General features: G+C 42.3%; 1 long non-coding RNA gene across 1 annotated transcript; it reads right to left on the bottom strand.

Annotated features, from left to right (window-relative positions):
- Positions 1 to 549: 549 nt before the first annotated feature.
- LOC119512441 lies at positions 550 to 6148 on the bottom strand. The gene is made up of 3 exons (XR_005212380.1): positions 6050 to 6148; positions 2661 to 3762; positions 550 to 1007 (listed from the first exon to the last, which is right to left on the bottom strand). It is a non-coding gene; the product is annotated as an uncharacterized LOC119512441 (long non-coding RNA).
- Positions 6149 to 6727: the final 579 nt, after the last annotated feature.

Genomic DNA, 6727 nt, shown 5'->3' with positions numbered 1-6727 from the left:
AGAACATTGATTTTGAAATTATATTTTATATTTCAACTTGTTTATGAACTTTTATTGGAAATTACATCCATTGATATCCATTGATCTGGGCTTTCATTAGGCAAACATTCACATTTCCTGTGATGATATTTTTAGCTCTTCCTTTCATTGTATACATCCACATCACACAGTCTTTGCAATTGGTTTCCATCATCACAGTGAGCTTTTCATAGGCCCCTCTGGGACTTAGCAAGCTGTTCATAGGTTTACAAATAGGTTTATTCCCTTGTAATGTGAACACAGCTACAACTGGTGGACAGACCCAGTGCCTCCAGATTTTCCTGCTAGGGTGCTCCAGTGAAAGTTGTTAAAGCACCTAAATTCAACTAGATTTATAGCCTTGTGCTTAGGAAAAATGATTTTCAATGTGGACTGAACTGAACTAACAGTTATTTCCAATATAGAGAGTACTACATAAATAGGGTCAGTGTTGCAAGTAACACCATAAAAAAACATGATGAATGAGAAGTTTTTTTTAATTTGCTGACATAATCCATTCCTGTAGGGTAATTGCTTATTCTGATTGCAGGTGCCAGGGGGTACATTATGATGACTGAGTCTCTAGTCTCCTCGGCTGTCTCCAGGGATGTGTGTCATTATCAAACTGAAGTCCATCAAGAGTACTGTATCCAGCTCCAACAAGACGGACTAACAAGCCTGGTACCAGAAATAAATGGGCAAGGTCCCTAAACTGCTCATCTCCTGGTCATCCCCTGCAACATCTGGTGTTCAGACCAATGCAGTGCCAGTGGGTCTGGGACAGAATTTACTCTTAGCATCAGCAGGTTCCAGGTGGCAGGTATAATTGAAGTTTATTGTCAGAAGCATAACAGCTCTCCTTCCACAGTGCTGCAACCTCCAAAACAAACGCCTTCCCTGTAGCTGTGTCAGCGAGTCTCTGAAACAGCAGCTGCTTCCTCTCCACACAGCCTGGAATTATCCACTTTTCTTCTTGAAGTCTGTGTTTCCTAAATAATTTGGGAAGAATTTTCAAGGATCAGGAGGCAATTAGCGATTCATTGTCTTTTTACCCTTTTTGAAGGTCACTGTAAGAAAATGCAGTAAATATTTCTATATTAGTTTCTTATTGCTCCTGTAACAAACTCCCATGTACTTAGTGACTTAAACATGAGGGAATTTTCACTTTATAATTCTGTCATTCATTACTCCAAAGTGGGTCTCAGTAGCCTAAAATTTATGCAATAGCAAGGCTACTTACATTATGGCACCCTCAGGAGAGAATCTGCTTGCTTTTTTTTTCTAACTCCTACAGGCCACAACATTCCTTGGCTTGTGACCTCCTCCAGATTTTCATACTCATCAATATTGCACCTCTCTGGCCATCTATACTCACAATCCCCCTCTGGCCACAGCACAAAAGTTTCTTTGTTTTTGTGGACACATGAGACTAGATTGGGTCCAGCCAGATAATACAGGACAATCTCTCCATCTCAAGGTCCATACATTAGTGACATCTTCAAAGTTCCTTTTGTCATCTATGGTAACATATTCACAGGCTCCAGGATTAGGTGGTAAACATGTTTAGGGGATATTATTCTGACTACCTGAACATTCTGTGTTCCTTATGTTGTCAGGAGGATTGTCAGGAATGCTGTCTGCATGTTCTGTACAGATGATGCATACAATTGAAGCAAGCAAAGCCTAAGGTCCACCTGCTGGTTTATAGGACCCAGTGAGATTTATACCCTGATGAATCAATGTCCACTTCCCTAAGTTCTTGATATTAAACTTTCCTATTTTAACTTGTTCTCAGTCTCATTCCCTTCCACTGGTCCCTGCTATTTTCCTCCATATCTGGGAGTTTTCCAAGATACAATACTGGTAATTTCAGGTTCAAAATCCCTACCACTGAACTGCTCCTTCCCTCCATTTCTACTGGACCCTCTTTCCAGCCAGATCTTTCTGCTTAATGTCTTCTGATTGTGCTGTTTATACTCCTACCTCATCTTTGTTCAAGCCTGCCTTTTCTTCTGAAATAAAATAAAATAAAAAAGATGGAAAGTTATCTCTTATTCATACTCCTTCTAAGGAACTTTCTCCTACTCTCTAAACCTAGCTATCTACAAATGAGTACAAATTTCCCAATGACCTTGTTCCCTAAATATGTATTTTAGTTTTTATAATTTTGTCCCTTGCTAGATCTGGGATGTTAAGCTCCTTTGCTACTCTCTGGCTTGGTTTTCTCATATGCACAGTGGTTATAATAATTGTATATATTTTGTAGGATTGCTGTGAGCCATGAGTCAACAAATGTAAAATGCATTGAGCAGTACCTGGGACCCAGACCACACTGGGGAGCGCCATCATTTCCACGCTGCACAAGTGCCTCTTCCTTTTCAGTCTATTACATCCCAAATTATTATCATAGCAAAAATATATCCTGAAACCTCTGATTTCTCTGGTTTCTCACCTAACTTATATTTGTTGCCTGCTTTTCTCTTCAGTTTTCTGTCCCGTCTTTCTTTTCACCAACTTCACAATGAAGTAAACCATAGATCTTTAATTTCCAACCAATATGGTCATTTTTTCAATCTTTGTCAAGTTGTGATGACTTTAATATTAGGACAGTTATTATGAACAATACAATGTACTTTACGCACCTCATTTAATCCTCATAGAAGCATATTGAATAGGTATGGTTCTCATTCCTGCTGTCATTGGGAATGCTTACTTGTTGCAGTCCTGGTTCCCAAACACATATTCCCTACTCATGCAGTCAGGATATATTAAAAAAATCTGGTTACCCTGCTAAAAACAGCTAGATGTTAAAAGCAGGCAGGAATAGAAAAAAATAAACAATGAGAACTCCAGCAACGATTTAATTTTGACCTTACATAATTTCATTTGGAATATTTGGTCTGACAATTCAACTAGATCCACCTTCAGTTTTGTTGAATGCAAACCATTGGGCACCACTGGAGTGCTGCCAGTCTCTAGAGTCATTCAGTTTCCTAACCTTGACCTTAGAGGGAATGCAACTATTACTGGCTCACTGGACGAGGCCAGGCTCCTACCAGAGTAGAGACTTCTTCCATTTTTTGGGTCCCACAAAAAAGGAATTCACAGATGGGACAGGCCATAAAAGCAACACTGCTCTATAACAGGATGCATGTATCCCCTTGGGCTGTTGTGAGTGTATCTAAGGCTCAGCTATTTTGGAGCACCACCACTGCCAGGGACTCTACGTGGGTCTGAAGGATGGCCAAGCCATGGGCTGTGGATTGTATGCTCTGTGCTATTTCTAGAAAGAGTTTGCTGTGGAATTGACAGTTGACAACAATTCCTCTTATTCTTTTTCTGGTGGCTGGCAGTGTCACGACCAGAAGGAGAGGGATTAAGAAAGGAAAAGCATGTTTTTGTCAGGTCTTCAAGGCTTAGATGAGGGAATGCAAAGAGCTGTGCTGTACCACAGTGAGTGATGTTGGCCGTGGGTTGGGAGTTCCCAGCACACAGCCAACGGGAAGTGAGGTTTAAGTGGTGAGCAGGGTAGGTGAGCATGTTCTTCAGGGCTGATCTGCTGAATTGTGAAAGGAGAGGAGCAGCAGTACACCCGGAAGTGAAGGGCCCATGATACTTAGCTTCATTGTCTTAAACACTCCAGTGGCTGGCAGTTGTACAATATAGCCAGGAGGGTCTGTGGATCCAGGTAGGGAAGCTTGATCCTGGACAGCTGAATCCAGCTGGAGATTCCACTGACTTGAACTGTTTTTGGAGTAACAAGAATCACTGATTAGTGTCCTTTCCACTTGGCCTCCAGTTGGAAGCCAGGGCTGTTTTCTTGTCAGGTTTTGACTAAGACAGAGCCACCAGGTTTTACTTTAGGAAGGGACAAGTCTGGTCCTGGGGCTGCAAGGAACTGTGCCCCTAAGCCTTGTATCAGCTTTTGGGTGGCTCCTAGGGAGATGAAGTACTAGGTGAGTTCTGGGTTGAACATTAAATCCTGGGTTAAAAATGGTCTACTGTATGTTATTTCATAGGGGCTTAACATGAGGGGCTCTTTTGGAGCTACTCATGTTCTGAGGAGTTTAAGGGGATATTTGGTACCCACAGTGTACGGTTTTCTTTGCATAGTTTTGCCAATGTTTCTTTTAAGGTTTGGTTAGCTCTTTCTACTTTCCCAGAGAATTGAGTTCTCCAGGCAGAGTGGAAGTGATATTTCATGTCATGGGCTGCAGCTACCCCTTGGGTGATTTGGCTAATGAAGGCTGGCCTGTTATCACTTTGGATGGAAAAGGGCAAACGAGTCAAGGAATAATTTCTTTGAGGATGCTGGCCTGCTGGAATAATTTTGCTCTCTTGGTCTGAGCTTACTGTGAGACTATGGTTCAGTACACACTTGGATTTAAATCTCTGGTGTATCTTAGAGTTAAGCTTGACACTTCAGGAGCCTACTATTTGAAAGCCACTGATGTCCTTTTGCTTCTAGACTTGTTGGGGTGTGTATGCTGTTAGAGTTCATTCCCACATCAACTTGGTCGCTAAGGCAGTGGCCTCTACTGCTCTGAGACAAGTACACCAATGTTCAGGGAATACTGCCCAGCTCTTGCATCAAGAATTCTAATGATACTCTTCTCTCTTCCAGTCACATGTAGGGAAAAATGTCTTATCTAAGTTTGGCAACCCTTGGGCAAGCAGGCTGATGGGAGCACTTTTGACAGTGTCAAAGGCAGAATTCTACTCTTTTCCCCATTCTAAGGGGGCATTGTCCAGTTCTCCTACTGCTTTGTATAAAGGTCAAGCTAGCTTCCCCATTCTGGGAATCCAGATCCTGCAGTAACCCTTCCATTCCTAGGAAGGCTGTTAACTATTTCTTGGTCACAGAGGGTGTTCTCAAAAGCATAGATTGAATTCTTTCTGATTAAAAGGAGCACACCCCTGGGGTAAGAATAAACCCAAGACAAAGAACTTTTTGCAAGGCAACTTGAGCCTTTGAAGCTGAGACTCAATACCCATGTACAGTTAGGAAATTTAGAGTGGAAACAGTGTCCCTAAGGGAGGCTTCCCTAGTAGGACTGCAAATTAGCAAATCATCCACATACTGAAGGAGAGAGCTAGTCTCCAAATGCAGAAGGGCAACATCTTGGACTAGTGTGTTCCAAAGAGATGAGGACTGTCCCCGAACCCTTGGGACAGGACTGTCCATATGAGTTAGAAGGGGGTTGCATCCCTGGGCTCTTGCCATTCAAAGGTGAAGAGAAACTGGGAATCTGGATGTAAAGGTACACAGAAGAAAGCATTCTGTAGATGCAGAACTGAGTACAACATGGTGTAGTTTGGGATTTTATTGAGGACAGTATAAAGGTTAGGGACTATGTGGTGGAGAGGAATGAGAAAATGCTTTATGACCCTAAAATCTTGCACTAGTCCATAAGTCCCATTTGACTTTTAATGGGTAGGATGACTTTTAATGGGTAGTATTTAAAGGGGACTGGCAGTGAATAAAAAGGCTTGCTTTTAAAAGATTTTGGTTAAGAGGTTGAATATCTTTAAGGTCTTCCTGTTTAAGGGGGTACTGTATCCTCCTTTGGAAAGGCAGGTCTCTCCTATGTTAAATTACTATTGGAGACATATGAAATGCTTTCTCTGGCTAGTGTGTCCCCAAAGTTTGGGATCCACTTGATTTGTTATTTCTGAAGGGAGAGATTCTAGAGTGTTCTCAGTCCCAGCTAACACTGTACTTAAGGATACAATATTCTCAATGAGACTCTCAAGTTCTTGCTTTGACAGACAATATATCAATGTGATTTGAGCACCTACTGATTCAGTAAATCTCTTCCTAGAAGTGAGGTGGGACACTCTGGTATTACTAAAAATTGATGACTCAAAAGAACATTTCCCATTTGTCAGGGGAGAGGTTGCATGAGGGCTCAAGCCTGAGACTTCCCATCTATTCTCACAATGAGAAAGTTTTTAGAGGACAGAGGCCTGGAATGAGAGTTTAAGATACAATATGTGGCTCCCATATCATTTAAAAAAATAATGGTCTTACCTGCCATGCCAAGGGTAACCTGGGGCTCTTCAAGATTGATGTCCTTTTGTGAAGTCTATGGAACCACCATCCCTGGGCCCCTTCAGTCCATCTTGGTGACAGTTAACTGTACCCTCCAAGAGGCTTCTCTCCCCTGGGGAGCTCAATGCACTTCCATGCCCAGTGCCCAGCCTTCTGACTTTGTGGACAGGGTCCAGGAGGCTCTCTCTCTCTTTGGAGTCCAGAATGTCTTCAGGGCCATTCTCCCTTCCAGTGCACCAGCTCTCCACATCCGTGACAGGGCCTGGGTGGCTTCTCCCCAGAGTAGCCCTGAGGTGACTGTTTACCATTTCTTGTGAGAGCTATGAGTCTTGCTTTATTTCAGTCTCTCTGGGCCCTATCATCCTCAGCAGCCTTGTCTTTGTTGTTAAAGATGAAAAAAAGGCAGTGCTCCTGTGTTCATTCATAGGTGTCTGGGGTCCTGGGACCATCTTCTATACTCTTCTCCTTATGTCTGGTGCTAATTTGCCAATAAAATGGGTTTTTAATATGATTTGTTCTTCTTCTAAATCAGGGTCTACATTGGTGCAGATTTGTGTGGCTTCTACAAGCCTCCCTTGAAACAAAGTGGGGTTTTCTTTGTCTTCCTGAGTTACCCTCTGTAGCATATTCTAATTTACAGGCTAAACAACACAGCTC

Source organism: Choloepus didactylus, chromosome 17 (genome assembly GCF_015220235.1).
Source record: "Choloepus didactylus isolate mChoDid1 chromosome 17, mChoDid1.pri, whole genome shotgun sequence".
NCBI classification, from domain to species: domain Eukaryota; kingdom Metazoa; phylum Chordata; class Mammalia; order Pilosa; family Megalonychidae; genus Choloepus; species Choloepus didactylus.
The sequence above is the reverse complement of the archived record's forward strand: the minus strand, read 5'-3'. Positions and strand labels throughout refer to the sequence as shown.